A 21,974-nucleotide genomic window follows, 5' to 3' on the forward strand; every position below is an offset into this window, starting at 1 on the left:
GACATACAGCACTTCACGCAGCCCTTTATTTATAGAGGGAACGCCTGGCTTGTGAATTGATTTTTATCCATAACTTAACAACCCATGTGGCTGGCCACACCTCAACAAGGGTTGTGCTTTCTTCCCCCATGTGGCTTCAGGTTAATTGAGCTACTGGTCACCCTCTTTTTTTCTCTTTCTTTCCACTTTCCCCAGTATTCTAGGCTTCTGTCTCTGCAAAACAGCAATAGCACATAGACTTATATGCCACTTCACAGTGCTTTATAGCCCTCTCTAAGTGGTTTTCGGAGTCAGCCTGTTGCCCCCAACAATCTGGGTCCTCAGTTTTACTGAGCTCGGAAGGACGGAAAGCTGAATCAACGTTAATCCCCATCTGGGTCTTACTCCAGAATGTGGGCAAAGTTCGCCTGCAATACCTCATTCCAACCACTCCGCCACCAAAACTCCAATGAGTCCAAACTGAGTCCAAGTGATCCCTCTCAGTTAAAGTTGCTTAGAGTTATGGATGGTTGTTTTAGACCTATCGCCAGTTTAATTCTTGCAGGTGAAGTAGATGCTCATGGATGCAATATATCTGAAATGCAAAAACACCTATCCGAGTGCACCTAAATTAACAAGGGTAGGAACAACTTCAAAAGAATAGCTTCTGTCTGTGGAGATTCTCAATCATTCATCTCATGATGACCCCCAATTTTGTAAAAGGCAACTGGACGTTCTTTTTTTTTTTTTATTTGAAAAGCTTTTGTTTCTCATCCAAGAAGCACTTTTAAGAAGACCAGTTTCTGCAACTAGCAACTTGTTTGTCTCATACCCAACCAAATGGATCCTCTGTTTTCTTTTCTTGCATATCTAAGAGAAGTCGTTCCTCTTCTGGAATAACAACAACAACAGAAGCAAAATGAATGTGCACACAGCCCACACCACGAATGCCTCCTTCTGCAGATTGCCAGGATCCGGGTTATTGGCTAATTAAATCGCCGAACACTCCAATAACATTTGGCTGGGATTGTTTCCCCGCAAATGTAACAAAAACAAACAAAAGGCCAGACGTGACAATTGGCACTTGCTCCAGATTAAAGAACATCATCTTTTTTTTTTCAACCTCCAGTGATTCCTTCTTTGTGGTTAAAGGCACACTTGGTGAAAGGACAGAATGGCTGCCTGGCACGTCTCACCAATCCCTGTTTGAAAGAGGACACCCTTGGAGACAGTGGAGAGGTCACCAAAGCTTCGTGAGAAGGGCAAAGCGAAATGGGATGGAAATGCCAGGCAAGGAAGCAGGGCCAGGGGTGAAATTTGGCACAACGGGTTAACAGAGCAGGGAGCTGGGTGCAGGTAGCAGTGATACACCTCTGCCTGCGCAAACTAAGGTTGAAGAAGCATCTTAGAGCAGAGTGGTATTCAGCAGGTTCTGACCAGTTCTGGAGAACCATAGGCTGGGTCTTCTTTTGTTGCCCTGCAGGTTTGTGGGGTGGGGAGGGAATGGAGATTTTACAGCATCCTTCCCCTGCCATGCCTACCAAGCCACACTCACCAAGCCACACCCACAGAACCAATAGTGAAACATTTTGAATCCTACCACTCTCTTAGAGGGCTGCTGTCAGCCAACTGGGAGGCTCTTGAACTTTGGCTGAAGAAACCTTGTTCAAGATGAACAGTGCTTCCAAGACCGAAGCAATTATTTATTTATTATTATTTTAGTTATGCAGAAAAATTATATGGCTGCTCAACCATCTCATGGTGACTCTGGGCAGCTTATAGAAATAAAACTCTGATGCAAGAGGCAATAAACACACACACACACACACACACACACACACACACACACACACACTGTGATGACCCGTAGTCTCTCAAAATAACCCAAAACCCAAAACATACATTAAAGTCCAGTAAGGCGTTCCACTTAACTTCACTGTTTTATTAGGCACAGTTTAAAGTCACAAAAGTAAATAATGAGGCAAAAAGAAAACCAAAACAAACCGCATTGACCAGAGTTCCGAAGCAAGCCAAGATAATTAATCATAAACTCCAGGAAAATAACCGAGGAGAGTCCATGGGAAGAACGCCAGCAAAGATAAAGCTCTTTCAGAGTAAACACTAAACTTTGACTCCAGCAATTGTGATGGTGCAGTTACAAACTTATATACATAGCTCCCAGCTGCAAGCCACGAGGAGGATCATGGTAATCTCCTCTTGAGTAGACCTCGCTTTTCCCTGATCCTCTCCTCCCTGTGTGACCTAGGATGGAGAGGGGATGGGCCTGGATCCTCCTCTGACTGCTCAGCCGGCCTCTGCCCTTCCCCAGCCTCCTCCACCACCTCTGGAGCCACACTCCCACTCCCTGTTGGCTGTTCCTCCTCTTCCTCAGAGTCAGTCTCCACCAGGGGCATGACACACACACACACACACACACACACACACACACACACACACACACAGTGTCAACAATCACACCAGACACTTGATGGCTTCCTTGTCACTCTGGAGTCCATTGGCAAATCATGTCTTCCGTTCTTTCAAAAGAGATTGCTGGGAGCCAATCTTATCTCCCCATGGATGATATTCCACAGGGAGGGAGCCACCACAGAAAAGGCCCTTCTTCTTGGTCCCACCAGATGGACCTCCTTAAGAGAAGGGACCAGTAACATATCCCGTCTCCCCCTCTGAGGAGTCAGATAGATGTAACTGGGAAAAGACGGTCCTTCTTGGCTTCAAGCCATGTAGGACTTTAATGGTGACAACTAGCACTTTGGCCACCAGCTCTTGCTGTGCAAGAGAGACAATGCCTGGACAGAACTTCCCAACACCATGGTACCATGTCTTCGCTTACCATCCTGCAAAACTAACCAGAGTTTATTTATTGAAGTTATATATGCCACCCATCTCGCTATCCAAAAAAACAGAGGTCTTTGGCCCCTGGTGTCTTGCTCAGAGATAGGATTCTGTTGAGTAAAAAGCTGAGCTGGTGTCAAATTCTATGCAGGCACAGTCTGATTTATGACTCTTTGGTTACACAACCTCCCACGCTCTGTAACTAGCTGACAGCAGAAACTTTCAGCCCTGGCTAGATACTATCGAAATGTTACTTGAAAATAGAATATGTTACATCCACAGAAAAGATCAGTTGCTTGAGAATGGAGGAATCCAACCATGTGTGTATGGACATGTTGATGGTCTCCTCTGAAACCACAATGTGGGCAGCATCTGTATCAGGTGTCCAGTGCCATCTTGTCTTGACAGGGGTTCTTGGCTTCCCACCTGGCCGGGTTCAGTTGTCACAACCTGGCAGTTTGTGGCCTGCCTGACCAATTTCTTCCCTACTGCTGTTTGCTTATTGTGATAAAAATGATGGATGCACAATGACCCAGCACGTTGCTATGATGATGCAGCATCAAGCCAACCTTGGCTGCTTTCAGGAAGCTAAGTAGGATTGGAGCTATATTGTACTTGAAAAGAGAACATTGGAGAAAAAACCCAGAGTTATAGGTAGGGATGGGATTCAAAAATCCCAGCAACTGGTTCACTTCCCAGTTGCTGGGTGGGTATGGTCATGGTGGGTGTGGCCTATCAGAACTTCTTGGAGGGCTGTTTTTCACCTTCCCAAGGGTTTGGATGCTTCCCTCGGGCTTCTGGGAGGGTGAAAATGGCCTCCCCTGGACTCTGAAAGCCCTCTGGAAGCCAGAAACAGGCCTGTTTCTGCACTTCTGGTACTCCAGGAAGGCCCATTTTCCCCCCTCCCAGAGCCTCCGCATGGATCCTGTACTTACCTGAATTGAAAATGGGCCACATGGAGACTCCTGGGAGGGCAGGGGAGGGGTGGGGTGGTTGGGACTAGCCAGTCAGTTCAAATATCAGTTCGGCAAACCAGATGCAAATTTAACATCCAGTTTGCCCGGATGAACCGGAAGAATCCAACCCCTGGTAATAGGCTAGCGGTTGTTTCAAAGGATGGACACAACCACTTCCACATAACTGTTGTTAAGAAAATAACACCAAGTCAGCAACACTGAGGCTCAGAGATTTTATCTTCTCCTGTTTGCGGTGATGGTGGCCTTCTTAGCGTCATCTGCCCTTCACTCTAATGTGGTGCCTGAGTTATGGTTCTCACTCCAACCCATGAGAAGGTCTCAACTAAATGAAACTTGTTACTTTATCTCTAGTTTGTGCCAACAGCTCAGCCTTCTTTTAGACCAGCGTTTCTCAATCTTGGCAATGCTAAGACATGTGGATTCACTTCCCAGAATTCTACAGCCAGCTTCCAGAATTTCCCAGCCAACCAGAGGGCTGCCAAGGTGAAGAAACACATTTTGAGAATTTTCTGCCCAAATCTTGATCATGCCATAAGGCAGCAGGATGTACGTGTCTTCGGATTTTCCTTCCAACTCTTTAAATCAATAACAGGTAAAGTTTTGTTCTTTTTCTCTATCTTGTATTCATTTCCTGCTTTTCCCCTTCAAAGCCTTTCCTTCATCTATGGAAGACTTTCCTTCATTTTATCCCAGCCACAAAGACATTGGGGTAAGGACATGGTTGAGTGGGCATCTGAACCTGGGTTTCAAATTGTCCAGTTTGGTGTAAACTACATGAGGTTGCGAGACTACCTGGAATTAAGAAGAAATGTCTGAAATGTGAGAACAATTTGCCTTCAGAAGTTGTAGGTGCTTCATCACTGCAGGTTTTAAGAGACATAAGAGACATAAGAATTTATTTGTCATTACACTCACAAGCGGGTGCAACGAAATGAGGTGCTCTTCCACAAAGTAAAAACTGGACAAACACCACTAAAAAGAAAAAAAATTAAACTAAACACAACCAACCATAAAGAAGAGACTGGACAGTCAGTTGTCTGAAATGAAATAGGGTTTCTTTCTGGAGCAAAGGGTTGGACTAGAAGACCTCCAAGGTCCCTTTTAGGAATTGGGGATAAAAAAGGAAACTATCTAACGGGAGGAGGAATGGCTGTAGTAACTGAGACACAAAACAAATTGCCCATGGAAAACAGCAGATAAACAGAAGGTCTTGTGGGCTTTGAAGGCCACTCCAAGAATTCTTGGCTCATTAGGAGAAGAAGCAGTTATCGCCTCTTCTCCCTTCCCTTTCAAAACGCCTTCCAAGGTCACCTCATGAGCTGTCAAGCGTGGAGACACCGAAGAGCTCCGATGTGACATGCCAATTTGTTCCTTGGAGGCTAAGGGCCAGAAGCTACAGCGTAGTATCAAGAGAATAGTTGCAGAAGTGACAGGCCCGACCACAGAGATGTCCAAGGGATCTCTGCTCCGTGTACACCAGATAATGAATTTCAAATGTTACAGAAAGATTTCCCCATCAAAAAAAACCCCAGTGCTCTTCCTTTAGCTTCGTGGGTGAGAAAGAAAAGAAAAGAAAACACATCATTTAAAGCAAGCTTGACAACTTATCGGAGATGCCTACCAACAACAGTAAGCTAAAATTTCTTTTTTATCCTCCCTCCCCTTCATTCTTCTCTTGTATACCCTGGAAATTGCCCCAAGCTGAGCTAAATGCATAGGGAAAATGTTTACATATTTTCACAATGATTAATTGGTGTCAGACTATTATGAGCAAAATAAGCACACCTACACCCATGCCTCCAAAGATGTCGGAAAGGTTTGCACAAAAACAAACCCACCCTCAAGGTTTCCCAATGTTCAGATCGCAAAGTAGCATAGTTTCCCCGATATGTTTACATGTACTTACATGTACTGTGTGCTTACTCCATGAGGTTCCCTTTTGGGATACGCAACACTATGCAGAGTGCAGAAATGCCATGAAATAAGAAAGGTGTAAGATAAGAAAAAGATATATAACCATAGGCTGTAATAGAGCCCTACCCATCCTGCTTCCCAGTTGTGACAGTTGTAAAATGAATCACCCAGGAGCAGTTGTTAAACAAACGCAGTGGTTCTGACTCGCAGGATTTCCCCCATCCTTAGTGATTTGAAGTGAACACAACTTCTGTTTGATAGAAGACAATATTTGCCCTCTGAGCTTGGCGGTTTTCTTGCAGGCATTTCATTACCGAACTAGGTAACATCATCAGTGCAACTTAAATCCTCATCAGTAGGTTTTAAGGATAGTTTTACACTGTATTGTGTGTTATTTCTTAGCCCACTTGAGCACTACAGTGTTTGGTCATTATGCTACACAGTCATGACATAGAAAGTTGTGCCCTGCCTTTTCTAATGAAGAATGATAACTGAGTCTGATATAATTTATGTCAGGATGGATATCCAGCATTAGGGAGTCCCAGGACTTCCCAGTTCGTGACCTCATGAATGAAAACCCTTGGCAATTAACAAGCACATGCACACTTATTATTTCTCAGTTGCCTGCTAAGTGTTCTGACCCAGCTCCCCAAACATGGCAGATCCTCTGATGTGAACTCAAAAGATTCATTTATTAGGAATGCCAGTAGCCTCGGCAAAAAGTTTATCTCGCAGGTTAACAAGTCCATCTGTCTAGAAGATGAAGAGTTGCCTGCCACACCTGTTCATCTCCACCCCCTGCCTTTTATCCCCAAAGCTGGGTGGGGCTTTGCTAGCAGCTGTGGCTTTTCTGTTCCAAGGACTGGCCCACAGATTTCCACTGCTCTCCTCTCCTCTACCTTCTGCGCAGCTGTGCATCAGGCACTGGACCCAGCTGTTCCTCTTCCTGGGGGTTGTTGACTCTCCATCTGAGGGCTGACGGGTGGCTCAGGTTCCGCCTCTGTCTCTGTCTCTGTCTCTGCCAGTTCCATTCCCTCTTCCTCCTCAGAGCTCTCAGGTTGCCCTGATGCTGACCCTGACCCCACTGTCTCTGTCTGCTCCGATTTGGCTGCTGGAGGGGCTGGCGCCCAACAGGCCACAACACTAAGCCACAGAACCCTTTTGGCATCCTCTCTCTTTCTCTCAAACTGTCTCAGTATTAATGAGCCTTATTAGGAGGCTGGCCTCCATGGCCAGAGAAATCTGCCAGGTCTTGTAGTGTCACTAATAATGTATCTGAACTTCTCATTGTCTCAACCCACTATCCAAACATGTTGGATAATGATTTCACCTGTCACAATTTCATCCTTCCCATAAGTTTCAGAGACACAGAAACCGATATTGGGTTTAATAAATGCTTCCCTTGTCTCCCCAGACGTCCTTTTTGCTAGGAGGATCGTTCTCTGGGAAGGTAAAAGTGACATTGTTCAACCAACAAGTGGAAGGTCTATTTATCCATCTCTTGTTTGATCTAGTCAGTTATTATCTGGGGAACAGAGGCCAAGACACTTCTGACAACAAACGCATCTTTGATGGACTCCCTTGGACTGCCTAGGGGACCATTGATTTTTTTTTTAATGTAATTTTTTAATATGTAAAAACTCAAGGTGGTGGACATATCCAGTATTCCTTCCTTTTATTTTCTTCACAATAATAACAACCCTGTGAAGTGATTTGGACTGAGAAGGATTAACTGGCTCAAAGTCACCCAACTGGTTTTCATGCCTAAGGTGGAACTAGAAGTCACTGTCTCTTGGTGATTGGTCCAAAGTCACCCAGCTAAATCTCATGACTAATGTGGGACTAGAACTCCCTGTCTCCTGGGGATTGGTCCAAAGTCACCAGCCAGCTTCTAAAAAGGGACTGGAACTCACAGTTTCCAGGTTTCTAGCTTGGTGCCTAGACATCTACATAGAAATGAGATGGCAAGAAAATTCCAAAACTCAACTCCATATTTCAATCAATCATGTCAGTGTGGTGGATGTGGCTGGACAACTGAAGCTGCTCCTTTTCAACTTACAGTACATGCATCAAACAGGGGAAAAAGGAGAGGCTTGTACCACCTGCCATTTTAGTATCTTTGACCTCCTCTGCTGATGACTGTGATCTGATGGATTTGTATTCCTTCTTAGTGTTCTGACGTTATTGTGCTCTGGGAGGAAATCACTAGATGTATTAATTTGAATTTGAAACAAAGTTTAATATTTTCAAATGCACACATTCTTCTGAACTATGCTCTTAATATATGGAAATCGACAGCTGGACAACGGAAATGGATCCTCCATGCCCCTATTATTATTATCCAGAGGTTAATTCTTCAACAATGGAAAGTCAAATTTATGACCCCAATTACTCTGTGGAATGAAGAGTGTCACAAGCTGGATGGACTCCGTAACAGCAGGGCTGGGTGCATGGTTGGAAGACCTTGAAGGATCTGGTTGAGAAGAGATCATCCAGGAGAAGGCCTATCAGTGTGGTTGCTAAGAGTTGAGACTGACTTGATAGCACATAGTTAACCAATCAATCATGGAAAATACACTTTGACATGGACTAAAGCTACAGATCTTGTGGGTAATGGTTTGCTCCTTGCCCTCCGACGAAACTGGTATGAGATTTTAACCCCAAAGACATTGTGCAAAGTAAGGCTACACTTAACTGCATCCAGTTTTGGTCGCCATGATGTAAAAATGATGTTGAGACTCTAGAAAGAGTGCAGAGAAGAGCAACAAAGAGGATTAGGGGACTGAAGGATAAAACATTTGAAGAATGGTTGCAGGAACTGGGTATGTCTAGTTGGATGAAAAGAAGGACTAGGGCACTGATGGTTAACCTTTTGGCACCAAGTGCCTAAAGTGCACACACTCATCCCCTCTGCTCATGTGCCTCACCCCCAGGCATGCACGTGTGATGTGACCCCTGCATGTGCACCCCATCCTGCGCATGCATGTGTGACCCCCCATGCATACACCCCACCCCTCTTGCAACAAAAGGCAAACATGGAAATGACACTGATGTTAAAAAGTTTTGTTGGCATCAAAGACATTCATTATCTCAGACAGCAGAGGTTCTTCCCAACTCTCTGAATTTAAGCTGAAAATCTGTTCTCCTGGACTTTCTCTTTTGGTTCCTCCCAAGTCCTGCCTGAAGAGGTTATCTTAGAACTTAAAAGTTAGAATAACAGAGTTGGAGGTCATCTAGTCCAACCCCCTGCTCAAGCAGGAGATCTTATCCCATTTCAGACAAATGGCTGTCCAGTCTCTTCTTAAAAGCCTCCCATGTTGGAGCATCCACAACTTCTGAAAGCAAGCCATTCCACTGTCCTCACTGTTAGGAAGTTTCTCCCTAATTCCAGGTTGCTTCTCTCCTTGATTAGTTTCCATCCTTTGCTTCTTGTCCTGCCGTCAGGTGCTTTGGAGACTAGCTTGACTCCCTCTTCGTTGGGGGGAGCCCCTTAGATATTGGAACACATCTATCATGTCACCCTAGTCCCCTGATGGCGAACCTATGGCACATGTGCTAGAGATGGCACACAGTGCCCTCTCTCTGGGCACACGAGCCATTGCCAAAGCTCAGCTCTGCCATGTATGCGCAAGGGGCGGGATGCATGGCGGGGGGTTGCACGTACATGAGCAGGGGGTGGGGTGCATGCATGGGGGGGGTCACATCACACATGCATGCCTGGGGGTAATTCATAAAATGGTTCACCAAGAACCTTCATCTCTTGATTTAGAATTCTTAAGTCTCGTACATGCTATGGATGTTTCCGTCATTAGCTAAATTGATGGTCGCTGACAATTTATGACATACTGGGCAGATTTGATCTTGAATGTGTGAGCCTTGAATTGGATTAAGGATCAGAGCCAAGGAAGTTCTCCTGTCCAGGAATTCTAAGGCCACCCACAAGAATCTTCAAGGAAATAGTTTGAGGTTTGTTATTGATGCTACATATAGAAGATCCAAGATTCATGAGAATTTATTGGTCAACAGGAATGAATATTTCCACATAAAGGTTAAAAATGTGCCTTCAGAGTCCTTAAATCTTGGCTTCTTTTTCTTCTTGTGCCATATCTGTCATCAAACATTGGCGATCATGTTGGCAATCCTATTTTTATCAACAGCCGCATGAAAAAATGCTGCTGAGTTTTGTCCAAATCTTGGCTGGATGAACCAAATTTCTGGCTTGGTATAAGGCTTCTTAAGGTCCTTCTGTAAAATTCTGATGTAACAAATTATTTCTCCAAACATCTAAGAGATGGTTCCAGTTCTCCCAAGCTGATCATCAGGAAAAGTAGCTAGTCAGACAGATGGTTTCCAAGAAACCTGCAGTATAATGTTTTAAAAACATGTTCTGTATCAGAGATAGAACCAAGAGTCACATACCTTGAGAATTTGATCCTCATTTATACATCTGTATTAAATGGCATGACCAGAGATGTTCATTTTATCCAAAAGATTCACTGGAAGGACAAAAAAATCATTCAAGATGTTGGAATTTGGAGGAGTCAACATGTGGTCTTAAAGTCTTGACAAACTCTACAACAAGGTCTCCAAACTTGGCAACTTTAAGACTTGTGGACTTCAACTCCCAGGATCCCTCAGCCAGCTAAGCTGAGAGTGAGAATTAAGGTTAGGGTTAGGGTTAGCTATGCTGACAGGGGAATTCTGGGAGCTGAAGTCCACAGGTCTTAAAATTGTCAGGTCAGAAGATCCCTGTTGTAATGCAAGCTCTACCCTTTACATGTCTGCATCACACACACACGCACACACACACACAAGGGATGGTGTTTACAATGCAACATCACAATGCTCACTTCATTATTTGCTTTTCCTCTCAATCATTGACTCCTGTAATCATAGTCACTCTCCGATGTTTATCTGCATAATGCTCAAAATTGCAGGTATTTTTAGATTCTCTTGATTACAAGTCAAGGCTTCTATTCTCCCTCCCTGACCAAATTCCTCCACCATTTCTCTACCTTGTGATTTTGTCATCCTTTCCTCCCTCCGCACCATGTCTTATCTTCCACATCTTTGTTGTATTATTAATGCATATTATGCTTATGATAAATTATGCCGTTAGAACATGCAAAAATAAATCAATACAAGAAAGAACCAGACCAGAGCCTTAAACCAGCAGCCATATTTGGAAAGATTACTGATGTAAAGTTGCATGGGATTGATTTCCTTCAAAACAGTTTTAGTAGCCGATCAGGCTTCGATTGTTCAATAAAGAGAAGAGAAAAAAAATGCCTGATAGATTTGACTCAGAGATTTGATCCTGAAATCCAACATTCATCCTTGATGCAAAACTGATAAATACTTTGTTCTATAAAATAAGTGTCGTTAGCCCATTTCTCTTTGTCCTGGTGTACATCCTGTCAAATGGACTGATTGTTTATTGATGTTCACCTGGGAAAAAAAAAAAAAAATTCAATCAAACGGGACCAAATAACCCATGAGAGATTGTACAGACTCCAACTTTTGATTGTTCTATGCTGCATTTGAGCATTGATTGATAAAGCACAAAGCCTCTTAGTTACTGCTGGATACAGAGGAGCCCTTAATTAAGTGATTTTACTGTGTAGTTACTCAGGCATCTGTCATCGATCCAAGTTTGTATCACTTGAAAGATGCTGGATGTGAGTGAAAAGTCACCACAAAGAAGAGACTTTTTGTTACAGGTGTGAGGTGGACTCATCATTCATTTAGATTTTAGTCAGGGAGAATGTAGCAACAGAGAAGGAATCTGCAGTGATCCATCCTATGCCATGAGATTGATCTACTATTAATGTTATTATTGCACCTTAATCTGGATTGTCAGTTGAAGGGTGGATCAAGCTGAATGTTAAAAGCAATTATACATATCAATGATGCTAATGTTCTTCTGCATTTTTCAGGCCTTTTTAGTCTTCATTTCCAAGCAAGTCTCATGTACAGTTGTGAAACTTTGGACTTAATGGTCTTCAAGGAACTCACTTCTCTAGACAATAACATTGATTGCTTGACATCTTACCTGGCTTTGTTGACATCATCTTGTGGGCAAATCGTATTACGAGCCCATTGTCTCCATGGGTTTTTTTGAACACTTGGTATACTTATATGACCATCCAGTTGTGGTCACCATGATATAAAAAGATGTTGAGACACCAGAAAAAGTGCAGAGAAGAGCAACAAAGATGATTAGGGGGCTGGAAGCTAAAACATTTGAAGAACGGTTGCAGGAACTGAGCTTGGCTAGTTTAATGAGAAGGAGGACTAGTAGAGACATGATAGCAATCTTCCAATACTTGAGGGGCTGCCACAGGGAGAAGGGGCTCAACCTATTCTCCAAAGCAGCAGAAGGCAGAATAAGAAGCAATGGATGGAAACTAATCAAGGAGAAAACCAACATAGAATAAGGAGAAATTTCCTGAGAGTTAGAACAATTAATCAGTGGAACAACTTGTCTCCAGAAGTTGTGATCCAACACTTGAGGTTAAGAAGAGATTGGATGACTGGACAACCCTTTTTCTGAAATGGTATAGGGTTTCCTCCTTGAGCCGGGGGTTGGACTAGAAGACCTCCAAGGTCCTTTCCAACTTTGTTGTTCTGACCAAGTCAGAACAGAGAAGAACCATTTGAGAATGGTTTAGGGGAAAAAGTTACCAAAGAGTTGATAGGTGATTTTTTTTTTTAGCATATGGCATATCATACATGGACTTGCAGTATATATATATTAACTTTTCACCACCTCGATTAAAAACAGAGTAAAATATGAATGTTTTTTTGTTTTTAAAGATCTGCAGTATATTCAGAAACCAATGTCTAGGCCATTGAAGTGCAGGAAGAAGTGCTTATTCCTAGCTTTTCAACAAGTACGTGTAGATTGATGTCAAAGCTCTTTTGGCCTTGTCGTTCCAACACAGTGGCATCTTTAAACCAGTTTTAATAGGTTGATCTCTCACCTGTGCAAGGAATGACAGAAGGAAGAGCAAAAAATGCTCGTGTTGTAGAACTTTGGCAAGGAGCTCTTTTGTCCCATCCATCTCTGACAAGAACAGGTAACCTGGGTACTAAATAGTTTGCTGTTAGGTATTTTCCCTCCACTGATTGATTGTACTTTCGGGAGGGTTATTACAATCACCGGAGCTTAGCACTTTGGGGTCATCTATCAGTTGGCCGTTGTTTTACAGTATTTGGAACTCAAGTCGTGGATGATAAGAAAAGATAAAAATTGAGACAGTCATTCAAGGCACCACCATCTGTCAAAATGTGTGTTTGTGTGTGCGCGTGCACAAACACACCATGGGAAGAGGCAGCTGGCTGACTGAACGCATCATTTCTCTTAAAAATGAAGACGCTGACTTTTGTTCTCATGAGACTCAGCTGTTTAAAACAATTCAGAGCAAGGTGACCAGACTCTTAATCTTGGTAGATAGGGAAGGGTGAGAAGAGGACATCCAAGGAAAGAGAACAACTCGTCAGGGGGACTCTGTTGAGAGATATCAAATGGATGCTAGAGTGGATTGGTTTAGTCTACTCTATGCCTTTCCATGAGAAGGAGAGTTCCATGAGTTTTGTCTTGGACAATGCAATTGCAAGCCACTAATATATAAAAAGAGAGCAAATCCCACTCCCTTCTGTCACTGATGATGTTACTTAGTTGGGTAATGAAGTGTCTTCAAGAAAATAACCAAGCTCAGAGAGCATCAAGGATACCACAAATGCAATTTGCTCTCCATAAAACTGGTGGTGACTTTCTTCTCTCAAATAAACTATTCATTCTGGGTCCATCTGTTTCCCTTGATAGAACTCAGGTTCCTTCGTCAGCATTTCATTTCTTATTGGAAAGGTTTGTGGTAATCTAGCATGACAAACCAGCCATTCGGCATCTTGAGAATGTGTCTTTCAGGAAACAGATGCTGCCTGAAGCAATCATCCCAGAAATGGAAGAATGTCATCTTCTACTGCATTTGAGATGCGTCAAATGCTGCCCAGTTTGAAAAGAAATGCTGTTTCACTAAGGATGGATGTAGACTCCAGTGGTTTATGGAGAACTTACCCAGAGTCACAGAATCTTCAAATGTGGAATAAAGTTAACTTTGGAGGAAAAATTGACAGGTTCATGCATCCCCAATTTTCATCACCTGGAAGCAAGCAGTTAGGATTCCTCTTCTAGGAGAGGTTGCCCAACTCTTGGTTCTAAAACAGTAAAAATATTTCTCAATCAGTTTGTAGAACTCATAATGGAACTTAAATCTTCTCAAGAAGAGAACTTCACTCTCTGTTTTTGCTTTTCTGTTTAGGTCTCCTAGCCCATCTTTGCATGGATGTGTTGTCTCTGCTTTTGGAATTTTGCATCTTCTCAAATTTTTCAAGAATTTATTGGGATGAGGAACTGGGATACAAAATAACGGTAAGCACAGCATCAGTTGAAATCAACTCAACTGGCTTGCATATGGTCTCTGAACTCCTTCAACTTGACTATACTGAAGGATCTAACGTACAAAGCTACTGCCATTATTTTGAGGATTGTCTTCTCCTTCAAGAAGTCTGCTTGGTTGTGAAAGTTACTGAGAAGTTCTTTTTCTTGAAATTCTCCTTATTTATCCTTGGTGGATCCAGCATATTTTCCAAACCACAGTGCTTTCAAAATATTTTGCTAAGAACACGAATCATCTCTCACAATTCTGGATACTATTGAAGGCCTCACCCAAATGTTCCTCTAATCTGAGGACACTGCACTTTTCACGTTGGAACTGACTACATCTGTGTGAAATGAATCCTGTTAGCTCACTTAGATTTCCTGCTTGGCTAGTTATGAAATTTTCATATCTTTGTGTCCTCTGTGAATATGAAATTAGAGTTTGTGGCTCATCTTTATTTCCATTTGACTCATGCCAAATGTGCCTATGGTTAAGCCCTATTATCAGTTCAAACATCTGCTAGCTAATATGAGTTGGAAGCATCTACTAGAGACCAATATTGTCCCCTTAAATTTGTTCTGTCTGTATCATTTAGGGTGTCTCAACCTTTTTGTGCCTCTTCCAAATATGCAAATAGCTTAATATACAAAAGATCACCCCATAACAATTGCCTCAATAGAGAAAACATTTGTGGCATCTCCTAGAGGAAACTTCTTCATAAAAAAAGAAAAAAAGGAGATATGATCTTGGGGGTTGTCCCAAGAAGAAATCAGAAAACATTTCAATGAGAACCTTCTCAGATGAAAGCTGGTGGTGACTGCGGATGGACAGTTTGAAAATAAGATTGATAATCAAGATGTCATTCAGAAGCTCCTATTGTTTTTGACTGATGCTGGAAACTATCAGATAGGGGACAAAACAGGAGAACCAAGGAGAACTGGAGAACCAAGGAGAGGCAAAATTTGAAGCTATCAGATGGCATCAGCCAAAGTCTGCTACTCAGTTACCTAAAAAAAGAAGGTCGAATTTTCTTGTCTTCTTCTCCCTTTTCCCCTGGGCAATCTTCTAGAACCACACTAGATCCTATAATGGTGTAAGCATTAAAATGGTGATCAGTATCTTTTTTTAAAAAAGTGTACCCTGTTTTCCCGAAAATATGACCTACCCCAAAAGTAAATCTTAGCTTGATTTTACATGTGCACCCAATATAAGCCCTACCCCTCAAAATAAGCCCTAATTATCCACCCACTCCACAGTGCACGGATAAAAATTAAGCTAAGGTGGGGATGGGAGTGGTGGTGGAGCTGCCCTACTACTTACCTTTGGATAGTTGTAGCCAGGCCTCGCACACCCTGACACCTGCCTTGCTGGGCCATTTCTTCTGCATCCAGCAAGTCTTTCCTGAAGGCCTCTATAGCTGACAAGAAAGCTCTGGATCAAGCTCTGGATAACAAAGCTCTCTTATCGACTGCAGATGCCTTCAGGAAAGCCTTGCCGGCCACAGAAGTAGTAATTCCTGAAGGCCTCTGGGGTGACACGTACAAGTGAGGTTAGTCAGTGGGTTACATCCCCTAAAAATAAGACCCAGTGCCTTTTTCGGTGACAAAAAATATATATAAAACAGGGTCTTATTTTTGGGGAAACACAGTAAGTCATATTGTAATAGTGATTCCAATTATGAGAAAGCTGTTTGTCTGTACTGCTGGTGAGTAGACAGCCCCAGGAGAAATTCAGTGAAACAGATTCTATGTTCTGATCTCTACGCTCCAAATTCCAGGTTAATTAGAAGAATGCTGAAAATTAATTTGGGTTTTGAGCCTGCACAGTTTTGCATTGTTTCAGCTCATTTGCATCTTCTTTCCTTCCTACATAAATTAATCTGTACTGATTAAACTGTTCCCCTGACACATAAAAGCACTGCAAAAAAACCCCCCACAGTCTTAATATGTTTGCTGGGTATATATGATAATAGGTACTGATACACACACAGAGAGAGATACTAACATGTGTACCATGGCATAATCTTTTTATACAGCTTTATGGGGAGATATATCCATTACATTTATTTTCTAACATGCTTTAAAAAGGAACATTGTTTCACTTTCACAACATAGGAAAAAGTATTGAATGCTGATTGGGAAGCAATCATGTTAATTATGCTTCATTCTTTTTTTCTTTTTTTTCACATTTTATTGGTTTTTAAAAACAAACATAGACAAACAAAACATAAAAACATCAAGCTATCTTCCATAGGTGTACATACGGTGTGCCGGTTGGTTTACAAATTGTTTTGTGCTTCCATTTCGTAGTCTTCAATTACGATTACATTACATATAATCTCGTATTGTCAATAAAAAATTAAATACCTTAGTATCATTATTAATCAATCATTTGACTATACTTTTATTCATTCATGTTTTACAAAATAACCATAATTTACTGAATTTATTTTATAACAGTTCATATTATCATCCCAAATCTATCCTAAAATCATTTTGTAGATATAATAAGAAAGAAGTACATCTTTATATATTCATTATTTTCTAAAAATCTACATATTTCATTACTATACTTTATTGTCTAACCATTGATAGAAAAGATCCCAAATTTTATAAAATTGTTTATGCTCTTGTTCTCTAATTTCAAATGTCAATCTACCCATTTCAGCACATTCCAATATTTTCTTAATAATTTCCTCCTGTGATGGTATTTTCTCATTTTTCCAGTTTTTAGCAAATACAATCCTAGCCGCTGTTAATACATTTACAATCAGGTATTTCAAGTCTTTATACTATATATTTCAGGTAAAATTCCCAATAAAAATATCTCTGGTTTCAAGTCTATATGTTTTTTCGTCATTTTTTCCAACCACATGTGGATTTTAGTCCAGTATTTTTTAATTATGCTTAATTCTGATTATGTATGTGATGACCCAGAGTGTAACACAAATGTAACAAAATCCAAAATGTAAATAAATGTCCTTTAACGCCTCCAATTTGGCCCCACTGTTCAATAATACTCAGTTGAAGATAAACCGTACTCAAAAATAGTCTTCAAAAGAAAGCAATACAGTCGGAACTTAAGGAGCAGATAGAGGTGAAATAAAAACCCAAACAAACTACAGTGACAACATTTCCACAACATAACAGGAGAAGTATTTACCAAATTCAAGGAGATAACAAGGCAGTCTGTTGGAAGGACGTCAGCCAAGATAACTTCAGACCAAAATAAAACACGCTTTGTTTCCAGTGTTCACCAGTATGCAGGTCCAAACTCTTATTCAGTTATCACAACTGCAGCCCATGAAGAAGATCAAGGCCCTCTCCTCCCAAGTAGACTATGCCTCTCCCTTATCCTCTCCTCCCTGCATGCCCTAGGATGGAGAGGGGATGGGCCTAGGTCCTCCTCTGACTGCCCAGCCAGCCTCTGCCCTTCCCCAGCCTCCTCCACAATCTCCGGAGCCAACACTTCCACTCCCCGTGGGCTGTTCCTCCTCTCCCTCAGAATCAGTCTCCCCCAGGGGCATGACAACGTAGCCTTTCCGTCACCTATCAGAAAATGATACATAAATAACAACTGCTGCAGAAATAAACCATCTAGGGAAATTCAAATGGACAACTGGACAATGATAGAAGCATTTTATAAATTTTGAAGGAAACATTAACAGAGGGATAGAATCAAGATCATAGCTTTATAAAGCCTTAGAATGCTGAGTCCAGATTTGGTTACCATATTATAAAAAAGATGTTGCTAGAAAGGGTAAAAAGAAGAGAAACAAAGGTAATTAGGCGGTTGGGGACTAAAACATATGAAGAATGGTTGCAGGAATTGGGCATATCTTATTTAATGAAAAGAAGGACTAGGGGTGAATGATAGAAGTCTTTCAATATCTAAGGGGCTGCCACAAAGAGGGGCCCAACTTACTTTCCAAAGCACCAGAAGACAAGACAAGAAGGATGGAAACTAATAAGAAGAGAAGCAACCTAGAACTAAGGAGAAGTTTTCTGACACTGAGAAGAATTGACCAGTGGAACAGCTTGTCTTCAGAGGTTTTGGGAGCTCCATCACTGAGGCTTTTAAAAAGAGACTGGATGGCCACTTGTCTGAAATGGTATAGGGTTTTCTGTTTGAGCAAGGGGTTGGGCTAGAAAACCTCCAAGGTCCCTTCCAACTCTGTTATTCTATTATTACATAATCTTATCAAGACGTCTTCTCCTTTTTCTGTAATGTTTTATGTTTTTGCACATGAACATGGGTGGAAGAAATAGCTGGTGTATCTGAAAGTTGGCAAGGAGCAGAGCTAGAAGCAAAATGTGGGCAGTTGGTATTTTATTAGAACTACAGATAATTTTTAATACACCTGCTCCACTACTTAGACAAACCTGTCTCTTTTTGGGCCAATCTTTCCATCCATACCTGATTTACGGTGGGTTTTGATACAGGTCATCTTCTCATTGTTGCACCTTAGAGGCAGAGTTCTGATGTAGGTAACTTTCTCTATTGTTGCACCTAGATTGTAGAGTATAATTTTCTCTTTCCTGGAGTCCATTGTTTCCTTCTCTTCTGGCATTCCATAATGAAGTCAAGACTTTCCCATCTCAGTTAGCATTTTGCTTGCTGGTTGAAGACTCTAAGGAGGATCAATTCTTTCTTAGTTGTCTCTGCTCCTTCTGCTTTTGACAGAGTCTTGATGGTTGTATATCTGGTTGCATGTTGCAAATACAATGGAAAGGTCAGATAGATAGCATTGCCCTGATAGGGAGAGAATTATATCCAGGTGACTTCTTCTCTGGATTCTTTATTGTTCTCCTGACCTTCTCTTCTCACCTCCTTTTCAAGATGTTTTATCAAAGATTGCAGTGACCCTTTGCTACTTAGTGAGTCTGCTCCTCTCTGTTTTCCTCTCGAATCAGAAACTTCTCAATTTGACAAGGTAGTGGGCTTTGGACCTTTGACTAATTGGATTATCTTCTTCTGTGCTGTCCAATATCCTGATGCTTGTCCACAGATCTCTTCCTTGGAGAAGATGTGCCTTAACTAGGCACATCCTTCTCCATCATGGCAAGGCCCCTATGATCTTTTAGAATGCACCGGATTCTTAGCAAACTCGTTGGTCCTGGAGTTGTGAAAAACTGTTGCCTCCTGCTTTTGCAGGGGTTTGGACTAGAAGACCTCCAAGGTCCCTTCCAACTTTATTCTGATTAATTGATATTGATATTTTCCAGTTGTTCCCTAGCAGGTTCATGTTGTTCCTTGAAAAACAAATTCTTCAGCTTTCTTCTTAAGCCCTCTGACCAGGCTGGTAGGACTTCCTTTTGAGTCTTTTATTTTTAAGGGAGAGGGTGGGAATATTAATCATCTTGACAGGTCTCTTTCCCAGGGAGTCCATGGGAAGCAGCTTATCCATCTTGCAACCCTGGCCTATGGGCTGAAGATCTGGACATCTATTAGAAAATGAGAGCAGCAATTCACCTAAACTAATGACCTTGACTTAGGCAAAGGATGGGTGTGGTGGGGCTGCTAAACACAATTTCTAAGACAGGCATTTGGAGACCTGTGGGGAGCTGGGCAGAAAACCAGTCCTGTCCTGAGTTGATTGACCCACCAATATCTTCCAGGACACATGGAATCAGATTAATGTCTCCTTTGATTTTTACCTACTTTCTTTGTCTGTTACCTGCTTAGCACTCTACTCAGGTTATTCGTTCCTCTCCCTCTTTGCAATAACCCCCTGTACCTGATCCTTTTCCTGTGGAGAAGCCAAACCCTTTGTGAGAGACAGGGTGAGCCATAAAATATTTAATGACTCTGCGAAGACATTTGATGTGAAACAGAAAGAGTTCCAGAAAGCATCGCTTGGTGTGATGAAAGGCCGTCTGGAGAATTGAGAAGGCAGAGGAAGATTTGTTCAAGAGGGATACTAAATTACCCAGTAGTGCCAGGTAGGCCAATGTCAATGGTACGTAAATTGCAACCCCAAATGAGTTGAATGCTTACCGTTGTCAGTCTTAGGTACTTAGGCGGCATTAGATCTGAGCAAGTGTCTCAACCCTTCAGAGTTTCTAATCCAACACAATGATCTTAATGTACTGACTATCTATGACACAAACATATATGTTTGTAAGCATCACAGATGGGGGAGGAGGAGGAGGAGGAGGAGGAGGAGGAGGGAGAGGAGGAGGAGGAGGAGGAGGGAGGAGGAGGAGGAGGAGGAGGAGGAGAAGAAGAAGAAGAAGAAGAAGAAGAAGAAGAAGAAGAAGAAGAAGAAGAAGAAGAAGAAGAAGAAGAAGAAGAAGAAGAAGAAGAAGAAGAAGAAGAAGAAGAAGAAGAAGAAGAAGAAGAAGAAGAAGAAGAGTAGTAGTAGTAGTAGTAGTAGTAGTAGTAGTTGTTGTTGTTGTTGTTGTTGCAGGAACTGGGCATGGCTAGTCAAATGAAGACAAGGACCAGAAGAGACATGATAGTAGTGTTCTAATATTTGAGGGGCTGCCACAGAGAGGAGGAAGGGGTCAAGCTATTTTCTAAAGCACCCAAAGGCCAGACAAGTAATGGATAGAAATTGAGATAGTAAGTAATGGAGTAATGGGAGTAATGGATAGAAATTGAACAAGGAGAGATTCAACTTGGAAATAAGGAGGAATGTTTTGACAGTGAGAGCAATCAACCGATGGAACAGAAGTTGCCTTCAGAAATTGTGGGAGCTTCATCCATGGAAGATTTCAAGAAGAGACTGGACTACCATCAGTCAGAAATGGTGTAGGGTCTCCTGCTTGGGTGGGGAGTTGGACTACTAGATGACCTACCAGGTTCCTTCCAACTCTGTTAATCTGAATCTGAATCAGAAGGAGGAGGAGGAGGAGGAGGAGGAGGAGGAGGAGGAGGAGGAGGAGGAGGAGGAGGAGGAGGAGGAGGAGGAGGAGGAGGAGGAGGAGGAGGAGGAGGAGGAGGAAAAAAGACCAAATGATATCTCCTTAGCATTAATATAAGACTGACTGAAGAAGTACATCTGGTACCAGCTAGAACTTTATTCGGTGTAGAAAGAGTTAAGGCCATTTTACCTGTGCTTGATTATTATTCCATTTTGTTAAATGATTTCCAGCGTTTTAAAACAAAAAATGAAATCTGCAGATCTTGCTGAATGTAACTTCCCCACTACTCCCAGTTATTAGTTCAGAGCTTATAATATATGTCTTTAATTACATTTGTGTGTTTTTCATATGCTGGGTGCTAGATGTGCATTTTAAAATGCTTACAGTATTTCTTAAACACATCTCTTTTTTGAATGATTTCTGTTTCTTCAGCATCAAGAAGGAAAGACATAAACAAGGGGTTTCTTTTCATTTGTTTCTAGAGGGAAAGACAAGTTGATCCCCATCCCATGATTGAATAATACTTCCATAATTTCACAACAATCCATATCAGACTTTTTTTTCTTCTGACTCATAATGAAACAGTTCTGGAGAGCTGGTACTTCTGTACACTAAGCATGGAATTCATTTTTCCCCCTCCAAAACCAACAACTGAAAATATATCGAAATCACCTGGCTTAGATGGATTTCAAGAGTTAAGAAAATCACCAAAAAGACATGAAAATAGCAACAGGCACTAACAGCGAAATTGAATCATCTAGAAAGAGCACAGAGAAAATCAAGAAAGATTATTAGGGGGCACTGGAGACCAAAGCATATGAAGAAGGATTGCAGGAATTGGGCATGTCTAGTCTGATGAAAAGAAGGACTAAGGGTGACATGATAGCAGTTTTCCAATATCTCAGGGGCTTCCACAAAGAAGAGGGAGTCAAGCTATT

This window comes from Notechis scutatus, chromosome 7 (assembly GCF_049901735.1).
Source record: "Notechis scutatus isolate UNSWTSFEM ecotype Mainland chromosome 7, rNotScu1.2, whole genome shotgun sequence".
Taxonomy (NCBI): domain Eukaryota; kingdom Metazoa; phylum Chordata; class Lepidosauria; order Squamata; family Elapidae; genus Notechis; species Notechis scutatus.